The following is a 23,495-nucleotide window of genomic DNA, read 5'->3' as shown; positions in this document are numbered from 1 at the left end:
CTCAAGAGTAGATTTGACACATTGAACACTAATGACTAAAGACTAGACGAGATGTGGAATGACATCAAGGATATCATACATGAAGAAAGCAAGGGATTATTAAAAAGAAAGGAGAGAAAGAAAAGACCAAAATGGATTTCAGAAAAGACTCTGAAACTTGCTCTTGAACACCGAGTACCTAAAGCAAAAGCGAAAAATGATGAAGTAGAAGAGCTGAACAGAAGATTTCAAAGGGCAGCTAGAGAAGACAAAGTAAAGTATTATGATGACATATGCAAAGAGCTGGAGATAGAAAACCAAAAGGTAAGAACACACTCAGCAACTCTCAATTTGAAAGAACTGTAGAAAAAATTCAAGCCTCAATTTGCAATACGGAAGAATTCTACGGGGAAAATGTTAAAGAACACAGGAAGCATTAAAAGAAGATGGACAGAAATCACAGTCACTGTACCAAAAAGAATTGGTCAATGTTCAACCATTTCAGGAGGTAACATTGATCAGGAACTGATGGTACGTAAGGAAGAAGTCCAAGCTGCACTGAAGGCACTGGCAAAAAACAAGGCTCTGGGAATTGACAGATTACCAATTGAGATTTTTCAACAAATGGATGCAGCTCTGGAAGTGTTCACTCACCTATGTCAAGAAATTTGGAAGACAGCTACCTGCTCATCTGACTAGAAGAGATTCATATTTATGCCTATTCCCAAGAAAGGTGATCCAACTGAATTTGGAAATTATCGAACAATATCGTTAATATCACATGCAAGCAAAATTTTGCTAAGATCATTCAAAAGCAGATGCTGCAGTATATCGGCAGAGAACCGCCAGAAATTCAAGCTGGATTTAGAAGAGAACATGGAATGAAAGCTATTGCTGAATATCAAATGAATCCTGGGTAAAGGCAGAGAATACCAGAAAGATGTTTACCTGTGTTTTATTGACTATGCAAAGATATTCAACTGTGTGGATCATAACATAACAAATTATGGTTAACTTTTCAGAGAATGGGAATTCTGGAACACTTAATTGTGCTCATAAGAAATCTGTACTTGGATCAAGAGGCAGACATTCATACAGAACAAGGGATACTGCATGGTTTAAAGTCAGGAAGGTATGCATCGGGGTAGTATTCTTCCACCATACCTATTTAATCTGTATTCTGAGCAAATAAACCAGGAAGCTGCGCTACATGAAGAAGAATGTGGCATCAGGATTGGAGGAAGACTCATTAACAACCTGTGTTATGCAAATGACACAACCTTGCTTGCTGAAAGCGAAGAGGGCTCAATGCACTTACTGATGAAGATCAAAGATCACAGCCTTCAGTATGGATTACACTTCAACATAAGGAAAACAAAAACCTTCACAATTACACCAATAAGCAACATCATGATAAACAGAGAAAAGATTGAACTTGTCAAGGATTTCATTTTACTTGGATACACAGTCGTCAACCATGGAAGCAACGGTCAAGAAATCAAAACATGCATTGCATTGGGTAAATTAGCTGTAAAAGACCTCTTTAAAGTGTTGAAAAGCAAAGACGTTACCTTGAGGACTAAGGTGTGGCTGACCCAAACCATGGTGTTTTCAGTCGCCTCATATGAATTTGAAAGCTGGACAGTTAATGAGGAAGACCGAATAAGAATTGATGCCTTTGAATTGTGGTGTTGGCTAAGAATTTTGAATACACCGTGAACTGCCAAAAGAACAAACAAATCTGTCTTGGAAGAAGTACAATCAGAATGCTCCTTAGAGACAAGGATGGCAAGACTATATCTCATAAACTTTGGACATGTTATTAGTCCCTGGAGCAGGACATCATGCTTGGTAAAGTATAAGATCAGCAAAGAAAAGACCCTCAATGAGATCGATAGACACAGTGGCTGCAACAATGGGCACAAGCATAGCAACAATTGTGAGGATGGCCCAGGACCAGGCAGTGTTTCGTTCTGTTGTGCATAAGGTTGCTATGAGTTGGAACCAACTCAGTGGCACCTAACAACAACAACGTCTTCTCTCTTGCTAGTCTTTTCAGTTTTCTCATCTGTAAAATGGAAATAATAATGATTCCAACCTTAATGTGTTGATTGTGAAGGCTAAGTATTTGAAAAACAAACACTGTTTTTGGCATATAAATGTTAGCTGTTATTGTTTTTTTTATTTATTGATAGGTATTTTGAAATGTTAAAGAACTGGATAGTTCAAAAATTGCTGTAAAACTGGTAGCCCTAAGCAAAATGGGTTAGAAAGGACTAACTATTGCAATATCTGGGTTATACCAACCTCCAATGGAAGACTATAATGGAACCACTAAACAGTAATTGTTAGTATTATATCTCAAGTTCTTACCAAGTTAAATATGAAAAAAGTGATCAATTGAATAAACAATTTTGTTGTTATGTGCTGTTGAGTCAATTCTGACTCATACCCATTACCATAGATTTGATTCGTACTCATTGCTACCCTATATAACAGAGTAGAATTGCCACATAGTGTTTCCTAGGCTGCAATCTTTACAGAAGCCAATTACCATGTGTTTTCTCTTGCTGAGGGGCTGGTGAGTTTGAACCTCTGATCTTTTGGTTAGCAGCCAAGCACTTTAACCTTTGCACCACCAGAGCTCCTTATCTAGCTATACCTAGCCCTTAAAATAGTAAATGTTTCCTTAAAATTGTACCAATAAACTCAATTTTTTTTAACTGAAGAGAGAATAAGTTGTGCATATTCTCTGTGGATTTTTTTTTTTATTGAAAAATTTTCTTTTGGAAAACAATAACAGCAAAATTACTTTTGAAGTAGTCAGTGTTCTGTTTTGTTTTTTGAAGAATGTAAAGCTTATAGCTTTTTAATCTCTTTTCTTTATTCACAGTCGTGTTTTATTATTCTTCTATTTAGACTGGCTCTGGGTGACTAATGAAAAAAATTGCATATCCATCTCCAACTTAATATTAATAGATCAATAAAGCACATGCTGCATTAACTTAATAAAGTATTACTTGGTCTTTACTTATACCAAGGGAATGCTCAAGTACAGTAACAGTTTTGAGTGTAAATACAGTGTTCAGTTCTCTGATGCATTTTTTTTTCTGTATGATCACAGCTAATTATATGAAACAGCATGTATCTCCCCACATATCTCTATAAAATGAAAGCTGTTGAGATTAGTGTCTTTAAACAATTTCACAGTGGTGCATATTATCCTGAGTTCACTGCCTGAGGCAGAAATAGAACAGACAGCATTCTGTTAAACATAACTTCTACGCTTATAGATGATTTATGAATTGTGAATAAACAGGCCTCTCAAAAATCCTACGTACTCTTTGTTTCCAGTACAAGCTAGGTATTAATATATTTATGTAGTGCCCAAAACGATAGTATTAATGCTCCCTGACAAGTACACCATTTAACTAAAAAAACAAAAACATGGCTAACCTTTTATTAATTTACTATAAGCATAAAATATCGTGGTATAAGAGTTCAAATGTTAAAGCAAAATAAAGGCACCAATTTAGCATCTTCCTAATGATTGTGATGCCCTGATTCTTCCTGCACTGCAGAGGTAGATGCTTTTGTAATCTGGAACCCTAAGCAGAACAGAATCACCAGTTAAATAGTAATATTCAACTTCCTATTCTTTGAAAGACATATACTGTAGTTCTGTTTTTAATGTAGTTTGTAAGGAGGATAAGCATTGAAGGTAACAACATCCTTCTTTAAATAGTTTTTTTTTGTTCTTTCTTGATTCTAAAAGTAATACATGATCACTATATAGAAAAGTGTTTAAAAAATCCCCATAGTCCCACAGTTCTGTGAAAAACATGTTTTCTCTGTAAAACCAACCTTGGAGGAAATAGTTCTAGCCTCATACATATTTACAAACAGTTTAGCATTTAGCATTTGGTAAAAGCAGCATTGAGGTAATTTGAGATTATCCAGCCTTCGGAAAAGAAATAAAATGGAAGAAGAAAAATGAATTTTTGCTTCAGAGACATGTGGAAAACAATAAATTGTACCGACATAGGTATAATGGGTGTTCCAGAGGAGAGGAGAGAGAGAAAGGAACAGAAGAATATTTGGGGAAATACTGTCAAACATTTCCCAAATATGATGAAAACCATAAATTTATGGATCCAAAAACTCAACAAATAAAAGTAAACTGAAAGAGATTCACAACTAGACACATCATTGTTAAACTGTCAAAAGCTAAAGACAAAAACAGAATCATGAAAGCGGCAAGAGAAAGGAACTTATCGGATACAAGGGTCTCCAAGAGGGGGTAACAGATGATTTATCATCATAAACCATTGAGACCAGAAGGCAGTGGGATGGCATTTTAAAGTACTGAAAGAAAAGACTGTCAACTAAGAATTCTTTAACCAGCAAAACTCTTCTTCAAAAATGAAGGAGAAGTTAAGACATTCATAGATGAGCAAAAACTGAGAGAATTCATCCTAGAATATCTTCCCTGCAAGAGATTCTAAAGGATTGATATGAAAAGATACTAGACAGTAATTCAAATACACATGAAGAAATAAAGGTAACCATATAAGTAAATATTAAAGACAGTATAAATATATTTTTATTGTAACTTTTCTTGTATATGATTTAAAAATATCTGCATAAAGCAAGCAGAGCCCTGATGATGTAGTGGTCAAGAGCTTGGTTGCCTATCGAAAGATTGGCAGTTGCTCCTTGAAACCCCTATGGGGCAGTTCTACTCTGTCCTGTAGGGTTGCGATGAGTCAGAGTCTACTCGCCAGCAATGAGTTTTTTTTTTTTTTTTTACATAAAGCAATATTATAAAACTGTGTTGGTCCCCTATAATATACAAAAATGCAGTTTGTGTGATGATAATTGCATGAAGGAAGGGGAAAAATGGGGGCTTTTAGGAACAAAATTTTTGTATACCATTGGAATTATCTTGGTATTAACCTGAAATGCATTGTATTAGTTAAGATGTTATCTGTAAACTTCAGGCCATCTATTAACAAAATAACTAAAAAAAGTACTAAAAGAAACAACAAGGGAATTAAAATGGTAGACTAGAAAATATCTAAGAGGAAACATTTGAATACATGTAACTAATATAGCCAACTCAACAAAATATGCATCCAACATACATAGAAATTATTTATACCTTCCAGTGCTTTCCCTGAGTGGGGTTTATCATCCTATATCCCATCTTTACAAAATTTCTACATCTTACTGCAGTACACTGTCCTCGTCTCAGTTTTTTTTTTTTTTTTTGGTCCTTATGACTACTTCATAGATGTTAGTTGTTTTGAACCATTTGGAAACATGATTCAGAACTTTTCTAATTTTTTTTTCTCCTTTCTTTGTTTGTGGATAGATTTCTGAGATTTTCAGTGATTCTTTAGAATTGTCCCCTTCTTTTGACATTAAGCACCATTTTAAAGATTATATGATTTGGGGGGAAAAAGATGAAGAAGAGATAACTCTATTGGAAACTGGTCCAAATGCACTGGCTTTGTACTTATTGTGTCTGCCCCTTCCAGAAAGACACTTTGAGGTTTTAGGAGCTTTCTGCTTCTAGTGGTTTTTTATGCATACGGAAGACTGGCTTTTGAGGTACTATGACCCCTTAGGCTCTTCACTCAAATCAAGAGCGTTTCCAGCAGCTAGGCAGCTTGTGTTCTAGCCACTCATTTCAGAAAGATACACCTTGCTGCAATGACCTTAAACTTCTTGTAACAGGTGGCCACCTATATCCCTTTCTCTTCTCTAGTTAAGAAATTATGAGTGAGGTTTTTCAGGATTGTTTTATGGGTATAACGCTGCTGTTCTTTTATAAGAAGAAAAATTGCAAAACAGACCACTGTGCATTCTTCCAGCCAATTTGGTCTGCAGTATAGTTAGCAGCCATTTCTTGAAATCTTGGGCATTTGGCGACAAATTTCCTAGTTTCTAGGCTTACGACATGGTTTCCTTGTTCTTTGTGTTCCTTGTTTTCATGCTTTCCTAGGCATTCTTTTGAACTCTGGGTAGGGGAAGTTAGAAGCCTGGGTCCATGTCTCCTTCTTACTCAGAAGCTCATATTTATTTTTTAAAAAATGATTAAAATTGATCTTTAAGGTCAGTTTCATTCTTCAGTTTTTATATAAACAAATTTTGCCCTAAGACTATTTCTGTAGGCAAGAAGTTTCTCAGGTCAAATAGATACTGTCAAAATAATGACTCCAGGAGCTGTTAAATGTCATGAGGAACTAACATTTTGCCTCTAGTTAAAGCAAGAATCATTCAACTGTATCTAAGCTGTAAAGAAATATTAGCTTGTATGACCTAACCTTGCTGATTGATGGCCTGATTAAATTGCAAAGGAAACCTTGGCAAGTTACAGCAGTTTTTAGAAGATTTTGTTGCTATACAAATATCAGTAAAGCTGACAGTTCTCTTCTTGGGAAGGCACTATAATATATCTGGGGGTGCTCTAATGGAAAAAATGTAATGCCTTGAACATGTAGGATACCACAATACTACAAACTGGTCATGCTGTGGTGGCTTGCATGTTGTTATGACACCAAATTCAAGTACCAGCAGGATCATCCCTGGTAGACAGGTTTCAGTGGAGTGGTGCAGTTTGTGCTCGACTACTAACGTAAAGGTTGGAGGTTTGAAATCACTGTGCGTGACCACAGAAGAAAGGTCAGGTGATCTCCTTCTATAAAGATTGCATCCAGTAACACCCTATGGAACAGTTCTACTCTGTAACACATTCAGCTGTCATGAATAGGAATCGACTCAATGGCAACAGGTTTGGTTTTCAGTTTTTCCAGATTAAGACAGGCTAGGAAGAATCTAGGAAGAAAGACCTGGTAATCTATTTCCAAAAATTAGCCAATGAAAATCCTATGGATCATAAGGATATTGTCTGATATAGTTTTGAAAGATGAGCTTCCTAGATTGGAAAGCACTCCAAACACAATGGCTGAAACAATGTACCAATGATTGTGAAGATGGTGCAGAACCAGGCAACATCTCATTCTTTTGTACACAGAGTCACCATACATAACTAAAAACAGAACCTTGAAAGACAGCATCAAGCCCTCAGGTCGTGTGTTGCCATTCTGAGTCTAAAACGTGTTTTGCTGTAAATGTTCACTAGGGTCATGTCTAGTGAACATTTATATCACTAGAGACATGTCCGTCTCTTTAAAGTATTAAAAAGCAAGATGTCACTTTGAGAACTAAGTTATGACTGACCGAAGTCATGGTCTTTTCAATCGCCTCATATGCATGCAAAAGCTGAACAATGGATAAGGAAGACCAAAGAAGAATTGATGCCTTTGAATTATGATGTTGGCAAAGAATATTGAGTATATCATGGACTGCCAGAAGACAAATCTGCCTTGGAAGAAGTACAGTCAGAATGTTCCTTAGAAGCAAAGATGACGAAACTTCATCTCACTTACTTTGGACATATTTTCAGGAGAGATCAGTCCCTGGAGAAGGACATCATGCTTGATAAAGCAGAGGGTCAGTGAAAAAGAAGAAGACCCTCAATAAGATGGATTGACACAGTGGCTGTAACAATGGCCTCAAATATAGCAACAATTGTGAGGATGGCACAGGACCGGGCAGTGTTTTTTTTCTGTTGAATGCAGGGTTGCTGTGAGTCAGGACCGACTCAACGGCACCTAACAACAAGGGTCATGTCCATATGGACAAATTGACTCATGATATTTATTTTCAACTCTCTTCAAATTCTACGCCAAATACCACTCCAACCAATTATGGAGAAATCATTAGCTGTTATAAAGAGAGTGGCATGACAGCAGTTGTTTTTCCTACTTAGGTATTGTTACTGGTACATAGCCAGGTAAAAAACATAAAAGTGTTAGTAATATAGTAAATACAATATTGTTTCATTTTTATTTTCATCCTTGGCAGAATGGATATGCTTTTTTTTTTCCCCGCTTAAGGGCAGTTCACCCACAGTGAAAACAAAATTGTCAAAGGCTGTAAAGCAAATCACAGCTTTTATGGAGGACCAATTAGAAGAAGATAAGGCTAAAGGGAGAACAACCAGGAAGAAGCTATTGCAATAGTTCAGATAAAAAAATGAGTAAGGACTACTATCTTAGTTATCTAGTGCTGCTATAACAGAAATACCAAAAGTGAATGGCTTTAACAAAGAAGAAATTATTCTCTCAGTCTAGGAGGCTAAACGTCTGAATTCAGGGTGTCAGCTCCAGGGGAAGTCTTACTCTCTCTCTTGGCTCTGAGGGGAGGATCTCGTCATCAGTCTTTGCCTGGTCTAGGAGCTTCTGAGCGCAAGGACCTGGATGCAAAGGACATGCTCCCTTCCTGGTTATTCATTCTTGGTGGTATGAAGTCCCCCTCTCCCCCATCTCTCTGCTGGCTTCTCTCTTTTCTATCTCAAAAGAGACTGAGTGAAGACACAACCTAAACTTGTAGATTGAGTCCTACCCATTAACATAACTGTCTCTAATCCTGCCTCGTTAACATCATTGAGATAGGATTTACAACACATAGGAAAAGCACATCAGATGACAAAATGGTAGACAATCACACAATACTGGGAATCATCCTAGCCAAGTTGACATACATTTTTGGGGGACACAATTCAATCCATAACACCTATCAGCCTTTTTCAACCAGGATTCCTCAAGGGAATTTAATCCTAGAGAAAATTATTTGAGTGGCACTTTCTCAATTCTCCTACTCTGGATGTATAGGAAATAAGTTAACGCATTATAGTCAGTGAGTACATTAGGACATTAGGGATTAATTCTCTTGCTAGAGTCATGATTAGGAAGGTTAAACTAAGGCTTAGTCAGTGGTGATAGAAGAAAATAAGGACTTATATATAAGAGATAGACTAAAAAAAAAACAATGCTCTCACATTGAATTTGGGAGAGCAAGGATTTAGCATGGCCCCAGGTTGACGCAGGACCAGGCCGTGTTTCGTTCTGTAGTACCTAGGGTCGCTGTGAGTTGGATCTGACTCGATGACATCTAACAACAACAACAGGTTTTTTACTTGAAAATCTGGATTTCTGAGATAAGGAATAGAGGTAAACAAAAGATTTGTAGAAAATTTAATAACTTTGTTTTGGGCTTTCTGAGTTTGAATGTCTATGGATAAGGATATTTAGTGTATCTTTCTGAGCTTCAGGCAAGAGATTTGAGTTAGTATAGGTGATCTACTGTCATAATAATGTTGCATAATAAACCACCCCCAAATTTTTGGCTTAACATGACAAACGTTTACTCAACTCAAGATTCTGTAGGTCAGCAGTATAGACTGAAGCTCATCTGGGAAGATCTTCTGGTCTCAGCTCTTTCATATACCTGTGATTAAGCTAAGTCAGATGCATGCCTTAGCTTTCGGTTGTGTGAGCTGGAGAGTCTCCATAGTCCTCCACATCTTATCCTTCAAGTGCCTCTCATATTCCTCCACAGTCTAGGCTGAGTCTATTTTTACAAAGAGGCTGAGGTGCAAGCACAAGCAAGCTCAAAACTACAAGAGAACAAGCAGAAGTATGCCCTTTCTCTTGAGGCCTAGGCTTGGAACTGGCACACCATCACTTCCTTCTCATTCTATTGACCAAAGCTCAAAGTCAGGGAGGGTGGAGACTACAAAGTTTCAGGGTCAAGGGCTTGGATTCAGGAAAACGTGGACAATTGAAACCATTTTTACATTCTATCATTTCATATAGATGGAGTAACCATACATCTAGACTTGTCCAGAAAAATCTCAGTTTATCCCTGTTACCTTTATTTAATTATTTATGGTGCCAGCTTTCACTCTCAAAAGTATTTTAGTTTCAGTGAAAAATTACATAGGAACTCAACATTTGAGGGAGGAGGTTGAATAGGCAGAACGTGAGAAATGAGCCGAAGGGATGTGTAAAGTTTAGAGTCCATGAAGGAAGTACCAGGAGCAGGAAGGAGCCAGGACAGATGGTTCTGAGGAAACCAGAGGAAAAGAGCTTCTAAAAGTGGATTAAATGACAAGGTCAACACCAGCATGGTCTGATATAATATATGGAATGGAGATGTCTACCGCATTCGACAACCCGAAGTCTTTGGTGATCATAGTGAGAGGTTTCAGAAAAGTGGTGAAGCGAATTATAGAGTTGACTATTTGTATTCTCACACTGATTTAACTTTGAAACAACATCTTTCTTTCTTTCTGTATTCTGGGTCTTATATTTACAACAAAAGTGATTGGACTCTGAGGCATTAAGGTCCTTTGAGTGCTAACATTATTGGGATCTAAATAGTAAATACAGGTTCCATACTGAAATCAAATGTGTAAGAACCAAGAGCTATTGCTTACGTTTCTTTCCTATCCATCATTTGTGAAACTAGATAAAAATGGTCTGATGTGTATTTTTTAGAAATTATTCTAATAATTTGTTTTTATGACTGTAATTCATTTTTATCCATGTATTTGACACAAAACTCAATAAGACCTACTGTAATTACATTAAATATTAACCAGAACATTATTTTGAAACATTTGAGAAGCTGTGCTATCTTGGTCTGATATGAAACCTTACTGAGCATACTGAACATGACAGCATTAAGTCTTGCCAACATATTTTTGAAATTGTCCTAACTTTGATGAAGCGATCAAGAGAATACCATTCTATCTAGAAAAGAATTTCTTTAAAAAGCTTTGCAGATTTGACATTGTGTAAAAGTTTCCAACTACAAGCAGGTGCAGCCTTCCTTAAAGGCAGAAAATGACATCACATTTTTTGAATAACAAAACCTGCATTTGAAATGTAGGAGCATAGCTTTCACTAATTTCAAACTTCAAGGATAACTAATTGGCTAACACATAAAAGGACAAGAAATCTGACTAGTATTGACTTTGCAACAAAAAAGGAAAAAATAAATTAAAAAAAAAAAGAAACCCGCAATCTTCATAAAGTAGATCCTTTCCTTCACTGCTTCTTACGCTTTACAAGCCTGTTTTGTGTAAGTGGACATCAAACTCCCTTTGGGATTCTTAATTTCCTTTATTTTATCAATAAAAAGAACTTTCTTGTGGAGAAAGGAATAAATCACATATAAATGAAATACAAGAGATTACACCAGTAGCTGAGCTTTTACCTTGACTAATCCATTATCTTTGACCAAATATCTCAATGTCAAAAGCATTATAAGTATTCTACAGGGTAAGTCTGGCAAAAAGAAATCAATAACAAAGTATTGAATTTGATTAAAACATTTATTTTTTTCCCTCCATCATGTCCTCTCCAAGATAAATGGCCCTTTCTCATACTAATCTGATCTTTGTTATAGTTATTAGCTGGCCTTGTTTCTTGTTATAATGCCACATGCATTGGAACTCATTTCTGAATCATATACTTTTCTGCTTCTCCATAATTTCAGTATTGGGGTTCATTCTCTGATGTTATGTCATGTGTCACTGAACTTGTTAACCAGCTTTGAAGAGAGTTTACACACATTCATTTTGATTCTGACAACTTCAAAATGAATTATATAATTTTCAAATGAGAGATACATGCTTAGTGAGAAATTTCTGCCCAAGTTGGCTCCGCTCAGCTGTAATTAAGTCCTTTCCATCATTTTTGTCATCAAAGGCACTTGGACATCATAGAAAATGGATCATGACATTTATCTTCCACCTCAGGACCTTCACGTATTCTATTCATTCCCTGATCCTCCCAGATTAGGATAATTTCCCGGGTGTACTTTTACACCTTACATCTTCTTAGTAACATTTATAACACAAGTGATTTTTTAAGAATGCCTGGGTTCTCTGCTGAATTGCAAACTTGGGGAGGGCACAACTGGAAACCATAACATTCGCTTCTGTATTCCCAATACCTGTGAACTAACAAATATTTGTCATCTGATTAATGGTCCAGCTACTATTCTTGGACTTCATGATCTCATATATGAATCACCACACAAATCATCTCACTTTTCTGCCTGCCTCTCTCCAGCCCATGTTGTTCAGCCCTGACCAATTTGTTATCCTAAAATACAGCTTTTATCATGTCATGTCGCAGCACAACCACCCTTTGTCAACATCTATTGTTTATGGAAAAATATATATATACTGCTTAGGATAACATTCAAGGTCCTCCATAATTTGACCCACATCAACATTCTGATCTCGTCATACACTCTCTAAAACAAGCTTTTAGGACTAGCCAAAGTAAGTGAGTAACTGGGCACATAGTACTAATTCCTGCCCTTGGATTTTAACTTTCTACCATGTTTCCTTACTCACTTACTCACTCCATCTTCTCATTTGTCCATCCGGAGCCTTCCCCATTTTGTGGTCCAAGCAGGCCTCAGTCTATCTATGAAGCATTCTGTAATGGATCCAGTCTTCAGTGATTTCTCCTTGCTATCGATTCCCCTTAGATAATACTGTTTTTAGCTATGGTTCTATCAAGTTTTACTTTTTATTTTTTCCTTGATCATCTTTATATTTCAAAGGTTTTGAATAATAGCAAATACAAAAATGGTGTATATTAAGGAATACTTTCCATTAGAAAATTCAGTAATTCATGATTATGAATATACAGTTTTGATCAATATAATGTTAACATGGTAGCAACATGGTATAACAATTAATATGCTTCAAGAAAAAATAAGACATTGGAGAGCCATTCAGCGTTATTACAGATAAAGATGAATTAAACAGCATTCTTCCCTTTTACTAGTTGCAAATAAACAAAACATTATTACATGGCAAAACAATTAACTAGCAGCAGTCAAAAAATAAAATGAATATAACTTCCTGACCTCAACTTTAAAAAGGGTAGTTAATGAAAGAAAGAGATTCTGTTGTAATATTTTAAGTCTCAACACTTGCCTCAATCCTACTCACACTGTTAGGAAAGGTGAGTAGAAAAGTACTGAGACTTCTCAACAATAATCCACAATTTTGAGATAAGTGAATTAGGGGAGAGACTAGGAAGCAGGCAAAAATCAAGGAAAAGCCTTCCAGCCACCACAAGTTCCCTGTAACTGTGAAAGGAACAACCAAAACTTTTCATCTTCAAAGTTCCAACATGAATTGGGAGCAATGGTTCAAATCTCATGGTACCCTAGAGGAAACAGTACTCTAGATAAACAGAAAAAATCAGAAAAAAAAAAGCAGCGTGAATGATATATTACCCCTACACCTCTTCAAACAATCACACATGTTCAGTTAAGCTGACCCGCACACGTTTTAGTCATAGAAAAGCAAAAATATACAAACTTATTGGCTTTCAAACTCTAAGTTGGAGGGGAACACAAGGAAAAAAAAAAAGTCTTAGATAAACAGGTAATGAAGTTACGGAGAATTTACTTCCACCATGTCAAAGCAAAATATAAGAAAACAGAATTACAGAGAATTAAAGTGTATTTTAATTGATAAATACTTTAATTATGAAATATGAGATTATATAAAAATGAATTGCATCCCAAGAAAGCTTGTAATAATCACTAACTGAGGAGAAAATAGGCAAATGGTTAGAAAAATTTGGAAGAAGATAACAGAAGTAGAATACATAAACAAAATTTCAAAATAAGAATAACTGGTATCGTTGGTATAAGATAAAACATATTCATCGATATAAAACTATTTTCCTGAAATGAAGGAAGAGCTAAATCTGTAAAACAAACTGAAAAATTATTAAAGGATGTACTGATAACAAGACATATCCTGGTTAATTATAATTTCTTTTCTTTTTTGCATTTCTTTTAGTAATCCTTATCTTTCAAACAACTTATGTATTTCAAAATCTGTTGCAAAATTTGTTGGCATAAAATTATCCACGATTTTCTTTATTAGCCTTTTATGTCTGCAGTATCTGTAGTAATCCCCTCTCTTTAATTTTTGATATTAATAATTTGTGTTTGTCTTTCTTCTTGACTTGTATAACTAGTTGTTGTTAGGTGCCATTCAGTCAGTTCCGAATCATAGTGACCCTGTGTACAACAGAATGAAACACTGCCTGGTTTTGTGCCATCCTCACAATTGTTATTATGCTTGGACCCATTGTTGCAGCCACTGTGTTAATCCATATGGTTTAGAGTATTCCTCATTTTCACTGACCCTCTACTTTACCAAGCATGATGTCCTTGTCAAGGGAATTATCCCTCCTGATAACATGTCCAAAATACATGAGACAAAATCTCCCCATCCTTGATTCTAAGGAGCGTTCTGGCTGTACTTCTTCCATGAGTTGTTGTACTGTGGTGACTTGGATGTTGCTGTGATGCTGAAAGCTATGCCATCAGTATTTCAAATGCCAGCAGGGTCACCCACGGTGAACAGGTGTATAGCTAGAGGTTTATCCTTTTTTTTGATATTTGCAGTGAACTAGCTCATAGTTTCGCTGGTTTGTTTCCATTGTTTATGTTTTCTATTTCATTAATTTCCATACATACACTTACTACTTTTTTCCTTCTTTGATTTGGGCGTAATTCGTAAGTTTTTTAGCTTAGTTGATTTTATACCTACCTTCTTTTCACAATGGGCATGAAAATCTCTAATCACTGCTTTAGCTGTAATTGACAAATTTTGTTATTTGGGGTTTTCGTTTTTATTCAGTTCAAAATATTTTCTGATTTCCTTTTGGAAATTTTCTTTGTTTCATGGCTTTCTTAGATCTGTTTGTTCTATTTTTAGCCATTTGCATTTTTCCAAATATCTTACTGTTATTTATTTTCAATTTGATTCTGTTGTGGTCAGAGAACATACTTTCTATGATTTTAATCCTTTAAGAATTTTGTGGACCAATATTTGGTCTATATAAATAATTTAAAAGAATGTTTATTCTGAAGAAGTGCAGAATGTTCTCTAAATGCAAAATAGATAAGTTAATTCATAGTATTATTTAAATCATCTATATTTCTATTTATTTTGCCTGGTTTTGGTATTATCTTCTTGATAAATTTCTCCCACTAATATGAAATATCTTTTTTTATCTATGGCAGTAGTTCTCAATCTGAAGCCTACTTTGTCTACTATTAATATAGTCATTTAACCTTTCTTGTCATTAATATATTACATCCATATTGGTGTAAACATACATGCATAAATATATGAATATTTATAGAGAGACATACTTTTTATTATCCATTTACTTATGCTTATTCTTGACATTAATGGCCACCATTAAAAGTCTCAAACAGTGCCAGTATAAATTCTAAAAATGTATTTATAGAAACTGAATATGGGCTGATGATGAAGCTCATATTTGCATGTGTGCTGTATGTCACCAAGTATATCAGTCCTCTTATAAGGTGGAGATGTGCTTTTACTACGTTCAGTATAATATTTAAGCAATATTTTAAAGTTTTCAAAGTGCTTTTATAATATTACTCTGGGGTCACCAGTCTCATCACCTATGTAGGCAAAGCTGTAGGTAGTACCATTCTGGGATGATCTGACCCTAAACTGACCCTAGTCCACTTCACAGTTGATCAGTACGGGTCATTCAAATTCATATTTGTCTACCTTAGATGAAATATATTTAGGATTCCCTAATTGGTATTTAAAGAAAAAAAGTAATTAAGCAAAATATAATTGTGTATAATTTGATATAATGAACATCAAATTAATAATGATGCATTTTCCCTTTTGACTATGCTTTACGGGTATAGGTTCATTTTTTAGATACCAACATTCTTTCAAAAAGCATATGATAATAATTCAATAATCAGGCCTTATTCAGTCCTTGTGCTGCTGCTTGTACCTGATGTATTTTTGAAGTCTTTTCTTTGAATGTTACAATAGTGTTTCAAACTTCCTTTTCATTTTCTCTACACACAGTCATTTCACACCTCTGACTTTGCTAGTTTTTTTGAATGTGTGTAAAAATCCATTTTCTTTCTTTTTATACTTGTATGAATTTCCTTATGCTTTTGCTTTTTCTCTATTTTATTTACTAGTATCATGCTGTCTGTTGCTATACTAGTCTGAGGTCAAAGCTTGGCGATAGCCCTAGTGGGTCACTCCTGGTCTCTAAGCTCCTCACATACCATACACATTCATACCTTCAGATGATGTATATCCAATTTCCAATTCTAGCTTCTGCTATATAGCTAACTGTTCCATGCCTGTAATTAGTCCTTTTATGCACAGTGGGGGTTCACATTTATTCTGCTCACAAAATCCCATATTTCCTGCAAGAAGGGACGGACTTTCTGAAATATGGCAAAAAGAGCAATTATCTTACTTAAAAAAAAAAAATGCATTTCCTGTTCCTTGGTTGTTTGTTCTCTTCTTTCTCCTTCTCCTCCCCCCTCCTCCTTTTCCTCCTTCTTTTTCTTCTTTTATTTTCTTAAAGCAGCATGCTCTGTGCAAGTGACAATTCTTCAAAGACTATTATATGAACAGCCACATGTTTTACTTCTTCTGCCCACAACTGCTTTGTGGGTTACATTTTGGCAAGCATCCTTAGTTTGATCTTCACCACAGAATCACAGTAAAGAAGCAGCCTTCCTTTTTTACAGATGATAGTACTAAGGTCTAGGAAGATTAAGCATGTTTCACAAGCAGTAAGGCTCTTAAAGGCAAAAATATGACATAAAAGTTCTGACTTCTGCTAATGCCCTAGTTTACCGTATTTCCAGAAAAATTAAGAGCTACTGATTACTGAATTTAGTACATATAAAGGTCTTAATTATACTTGCAAAGCTTGAGGTTAAGAATTCATACAGAGAGAAAATGAACTAAATACTTACTCTGATGGTCATCAATTTCTTGGTGAATGGTACAGGCTTGGAGAAGACTATCCTACCTATGATGATTCAGCAAATCCCAGTCAAATTTTTGTTATTCTGCTATTCCTGAGTAGGAATATGGTATAGCTCAGAGAATTAGGGGCAACTTTTTTGTTGTTTTTGAAACAAGCTGATCTTATCAAGAGAACTTCAACCTGAACGTAAGGCTTGTGATTAGTTTGAAAAAACAGATGTCATTAAAAAAAAAATTCTAAATGAAACATGAGAAGTAATTTAATGAAGGGAAAAGAAACAGTATCTAATGTCTCAGAGAATGGAAATTAAACAAAGTCAATCTCAGATTTTAATGTAGAAAAATACATATGCTCTCATAGTTACTACTAAGATTTAAAGACATGGGATTCCCAATTGGAATACAATAATGGAATTAAATGCCCTATTCAATAGAAATTGAATAATTGTGAGATGAGGTATAGTAGATATACAGCTTATTAGAACTCCATGTAACTGGAAAGTAGAAGTAGCATAGAGAAAAATATTTGAATGACAAAGAAAGGAGGTGAAGCATAGAGTGTCATTTCTAGGACACTATAGCTTTCCTTCTCTGTTCTAAAGGCTACTGAATGAAAGAGTGATTATTTGGATTTTGAATTATGCGACATTCAGTGATGGGAACTTCATAACTTCAATGATGGGAGGTTGCATAGAAACAAATCAACTTAATGAAAGGAGCGTCTAACAGTTATTCAAAGCTGAATGAACTGGGTTTCCCATTAAAATGTTGAACAATCAACTTATAGAAGTAATTAAAATGAGGTTGTGTGATTGAAAAAAAAAAGGTCCATCCAGCCTTGAGATTCTAGAACTCTGTGATGCATGAGTTCAATTCATTTTTCCCAAGCTAATTTTGAATGTAAGAAAATTGTCATTATAATACTTAAAGTTACGCAAAAAATTTTCTTGTATACCAGAAACAGGCATTGCTGCTTTCAGAATCATAGATATCCCGAAGACTTATCATGGCATTCAGATGGTGTGGCTTTAGCATATGTGGATCAGGAATACATCTGAGTTCCTCCCCAAACACTCGAGGGAAAGCTTTTTCTATTTTCACCTTCTAGACTGGGTATTGCGAATAATAATTTAGAAAACATTGTCACCAGTTTCATTTAGGGCTTTCATAAATTTATGAAAAGCACTGTTCTTCACTATACTTTTTGTGTTGATGCAGCTTTGTACAAGACCTCTTGGTGCCATATCAGAGGCTACTCAGTAAGTATTCCATATTAATTCAGCAGCTGCTAGTGACGAAAAATATATCCTGCCTCTGTTGACCTTGGGAATATCATCAAATCAACCCTCCTAAAATTTGAACTCAGCCTCATTCCACGTGGTTTTGGTTACCTGAAAGTCAGAAAGGGTACATTGAAAGATTCAGCAATTCAGGATTTTCACTAACAAGTTCAGAGATCAGCAAAAAGGTAGAGAAGCAGCATCACAGGGGAGCCTTCCACTGGAAGAATGGCATGTCCTCGGTCACTAAAATTTTAGATTTGGAACAAAACTTTAGTTAAGTGGAAAAGACAAGTGTTTGATAGAGACCTTGCTTTGAGAATTGCTTACCAAAATCTATAAATGACTGTGATTATACAAAGCACAAATTCAAAATAATTAAGTTCAATAATTAAATGCAAGCCTATAATAGAAAGCATTATCAATGCTAACATATTACTTGCCTTCTTTCCATCCAGATCATCTTCCTCCTGCCCCAAGACTTATCATCCTAAAATTAATATCTGATCAACTTACCACCTTCTCTTAAAACTCTTTAGTTTCTCCCCATAGCCTACAGACTAAAGTATTTGAGGACTGCAGGGAAAGACTTTGAGTGTTTGACTGCTACTTATCTATTTAGACACGTTTCCCATTACTCCTCCCTTCGTGAATGTCAAAATACTTAGAAATTGCTGAATATGCTGCAATTCGCACATACTGAACACTCATTATTTTTCCTATCCTATTTTCCCCTTGTAAACACTTGCTTATACTTATATATTTTTGTACAGAAAGTTGCATAGATTTTGTTCACATGTTTTCATCTTTTTAAAACCAGCGTGTCCACCTTCCCAAGCCTAGAAAATTGCTCACACACTTCTCTGTTCTATCACTGTATCTTATATGTGTATCTATTAAAACACTTATAAAAGCTTATAATTTATTGATTATGTATTTGTGTAACATGAGGTACTTGAAGGCACAGTTTACTTCATTCACTTTTATATCCCCCACTAATAGTAACATTTGTGAATTTTTTTTCCTTTTATAAATATTCCTTTATTCTGCAAAAAATATCTTTAACATAAAATATGCCATTTTAACCACTTTTAAGTGTACAATTCAATGACATTAATTACATGCACAATACTGTGCAGCCGTCACTACTGCCTATTCCCATACAGAGATTCTGTAAGCATTAGGCAAAGCTTCTCATTTCCTCCTCTCCCCCAGTCCCTGGTTGCCTTACTCAGCTTTCTGTCTCTATCAGTTTCCTTATAATAAATATTTCATATAAGTGGAATCATAAAATATTTGCCCTTTTGTGTCTGGTTTATTGTTTAGCATGTTTTCAAGGTTGTACCATGTTGTATCGTGAATCAGAACTTCATTCCTTTTTATGGGTGAATTATGTTCCATTGTTTGTGTACACCACATTTCATTTATCCATTCATCTGTTATTGGATACTTGGATTCTCTCTACCTTTTGACTACTGTGAATAATTCTACAGGGAACATTGTCATACAAATACTTTTTCATAAATTTTTAAGTACATTTTATGTTATTCCTTTTCCAAAGTAAATTAGAGGCTTGCAAAACATAAGAAAACTTTTTTTCAAGAGGTAAATGAGGTGAAGGACAATGTAGGGTAGGTAAAATAAGATGAAACCAGGAATCAAATTAGCACATAAAATATATGTAATCCGTGTTAAATCCTTTCTATTAAATGTGAGCTATTGGAAATTCATTAATTAATGCACGTTGTGACAATTTTATTTTTAATTGTGAGAGGAGAACTTCAACTTTGGGCCAATGATTTCTAGCAGCCAAGAAGAGACAGTAGACACCGTCAGCTGTAATACATATCGAGCAACGGAATCAACAACAGCTTTTCAATAATGCGGATTTTCAGAGGGGTGAGCTTTATAACTTTCCTTATTATAGGGCATAGGAACAATACCACAGGCAATTCAGTAAAAGCCATTCTATGATGGTAAAGAGCAGGTGGAAAAAGTGATTTTTGCAAATACAGTCTTCTAATAACCTCACTCAATTCAAAGGAAAAAATATAAAGAATTTGTAGGAATCTGTCTATTTACATTCTTCATACCCTTTGTACCCGTGGTAAATTGTGCATACTCAAGAAATGTTGAATAAATGCATGAAGTTAAAACACGATAATCTGAATACAGCATGGAAAAGTTGGAAGATGGAGGAAGCCTAGCCTCTCGTGAGACCGTAGCCTAGAGAAGAAGTCGGGTTGTAGAAATTGTTTCAGTTAAATGAGCCGACTTAGTTTTTATAGGACTGCCTGAGAAAAAGACCTCAAGTCAAATAAGTGGCACTGGGCAGGGCCAAGGTACAGTGGAGAAGGCCTGGTGTACATGGCAGAAAAATCATTCTCAGTAACAAATTCCCTATCCTGTGGACCAAGCACACACAGGGCCAGAAGCAGACAAGAGGTGTAGATAAGGAGAACTCTTGCCTGTGGGGCTGTGAGAAGGAGGCCTGTGTCCCAGTCTGAATGAAAATGAGGCATTTCCTGGAACTTCATGAGAAGCAGAGTCAAAAGCTAGGTCTTCTCTGTCTAGGCCTGGGAAGAAGGTAATTTTAAGCACTGCAAGATGGTAGGAAAGAAGCTGTTGACAAATAACATGCTTCTTTAAGACCTGGATTCAGGCAGGAAATGGAGCCTAGCTTAAATATATTAATTATTCATTTGCAATATTCTCCAATTCAGAAAAGTAAAGCCAGAAATTCCTGACATGCCACGTGGGCAAAATAAAACACATCTGAGGGCCATATGGTTCACTTGCCAGCATTTTGCCATTTCTATGTAGAAGCTAAAATGTTGATCTGCAAATCCAGTTGAAGGATCTCAAGCCACTGGTGGAGATGAACTTTGAGCTTCCCAGCAACTTATGGATCCAGGAAATAGAGGTAGTTCTGCAGCCACACAGGGGGCACTGCCTACCTGGCGGTCACCCTCTTCGTGTGCTGTGCTGCACATCGTTCTCCTTTTGAAAGCTCCCTAGCTTTCACTTCCAGGGCATTTAAAAAGACTCCTAGAGCCCTTTTGCAAGAAATTCAATGCCAAGTTACTACAAATTTTCCAAGGGCTTTGTTGGCTCTCGTGAGGATCTTTATCAGCTTGCTCTGTTTCTCTCTTTGTTTCTTGGATCCAGTCTCCCTCTGGGATCACACACTCCTTGTGTTTCTGTGAACTATTAAGGCAGCTGTTCTCAATGTTCCACTCTCTCTCCTTGCTGGAAGCTGTAATATTTGCAAGCAGTGGTATCTTAGTTCAATTCTGTTTGTGGTTTTTGGTCCATTCTAGATTTTACAAAATGGGCATATCACTGGGGAGTGGAAGCAGGAACCATTCTCTGTGTAGATTAGTACTTATGTTGCTTTAATCTTTCACAATGCCCACTGGTACAGGCAGCAGCTCTTATCAAAGTCTAGAAATTTTTGTTTTGTTTTGTTTTTGGTGACTGACATTTCACTCAGCATGATGTTTTCAAGCTTCATCCATTTTGTGGCATGAATAAGAACTTCATTTCTCTTTATGGCTGAGTAATACTCCATTGTATATATGTATCACATAATATACATAGAACCTATGGTTATCAGTGGTTGCCAGGGATGGCTGAGGGTGTGGGGGATAAGGGGACTCACTGCTTAGGAGACACTGAGCATAAGATTGTTAAAAATGTTTGAAAATGAATACTGGTGATGGTTGCACAACATAATGAAAACAATGTCACTAAATCACACATGTAAAGGTAAAGGGTGTGGAAATGGCAGCAGTTTTGTTATGAACATGTTTACCACAATTAAAAAAAAAAGACTAAAGGTTTAGAGAAACTTGTAGTAAAGCATTTTCAGTCCATTTGTTTCAACTCAATTTATGGTTAAGATTTCTGGGGTAACTCTCATGAACTGTGTACACTAAATGTATCTCAAATGTTTTAAAGTTTTTCAAGTTATATAAATTTTAAGTTTGTTTTTCTAACATCATTTTATGAGCTCAGTGAAACCAGAGTTACATCTTTGAACTGTACAAAGACAATGTAATAAAATATTTTAATTTCATTTCATTAGATTTTGTTAGTATGCTATTCCACTACGTAAGTCAATAATACAGGCTATATGATAACTGAAAACATTCTGATTTATAGTCTTTTCACAAAATCAAATAGCAGAACTCCCACTGAGTAGGTAGGTACAAAGGTAGTAATTGGGTTTCATTCTGCTAGTTATGCAAATATGTATGAGCAATTTCATGTAAGAACTGAACTACAGATCAGAAGAGAACCTTTTAAAAAATAATCTGTTTGAATAATAACAAGAAATGAAAATGTACTTTTATAATCATTCTTTTATTAAATCTTCAAAACAACCCTTTGAGGTATAGTTAGCAGAATTTGTTATCCATATTTTCAGATACGGACAATGGGTTTCAGAGATGTTAAATGTAAATGTTAAAGGCCTTGTCCAAGATCATATTGGTTGTCTAGCAGATTCAGAATGAGAAGCCAACCAAATCTTGCTTCTATACTTTATAATTCCTATTTTGTGACATAAGAGACTTTGAATCCTTTTCCCCAATCCTTTCTCATGAAACACTTTTGCACATTTCTAAAAAAAAGCAATTAACGTCAATCCAGAACCTGCAATATATTTAGTTCTTAAAACCGAAATCATTTTCAATAGTAAGAAACTCTGATATTTCTGCATGTATATGCTAAAGTCTGGAAAAATGTCAAAAATTTGCATAAAAACATTCAAAATGAAGAATAAAGTAATTGCAGGAAGCACAATGTATTTCTAAAAATAATTAATAATTAATGCTTATTGTTTAAAAAAAAAAAAAAGTATAAATTGGCTTGACCCTGATTTAATATGATTTATTTGTGGACTATATAAAAGATGCAAAAAACAAAAAATTTAGAGCACTAAGTAGCTTATGATAAAGCATTATTGGACTAGAAATGTACTCCACAGAAAGAGGGGATGAGATTGGGAGGCATAGGAAAAGTAGCCTTCTGAGGGACTGTGCACTGATGGCATTAGTGGTGGATTTTAAATGTGGGGAAGAACAATTGAAGAGTTTTGAAAACACGAGAATTTAGCAAGAAGAGCGGTGATGTTGTCGTTAGGTGCCACCGAGTCAGATCCAACTTCTAGCTACCCTATATACAACAGAATGAAACACTGCCTGGTCCTGTGCCATCCTCCCAATCGTTGCTGTGTTTGAGCCCACTGTTGCTGCCATGGCATCAATCTATCTCACTGAGGGTCTGTCTTCCTCTGTTTCACTGACCCTCTATTTTACCAAGCATGATGTTCTTCTCCAGGGACTGGTCCCTCCTGATGACATGTCCAAAGTATGTGAGATGAAGTCTTGCCCTCCTTGCTTCTAAGGAGCACTCTGGCTATACTTCTCCTAAGGCTATAATAAAAGGTATAAAAAATGATTAGAAGAACTCTCAATGGAGAG

The 23,495-nt window shown here is 35.6% G+C and overlaps 1 protein-coding gene across 6 annotated transcripts in view; it reads left to right on the top strand.

Moving 5' to 3' along the window:
- Window positions 1-23,495, top strand: part of LOC111747568 (sperm-associated antigen 16 protein-like) — an 803,762-nt gene that overhangs the window by 533,374 nt on the left and 246,893 nt on the right. The window lies entirely within an intron of this gene.

This window comes from Loxodonta africana, chromosome 6 (genome assembly GCF_030014295.1).
Source record: "Loxodonta africana isolate mLoxAfr1 chromosome 6, mLoxAfr1.hap2, whole genome shotgun sequence".
Classification (NCBI taxonomy): Eukaryota; Metazoa; Chordata; class Mammalia; order Proboscidea; family Elephantidae; genus Loxodonta; species Loxodonta africana.
Note: the sequence above shows the minus strand (reverse complement) of the source record. Positions and strands in the feature narration are given on the sequence as shown.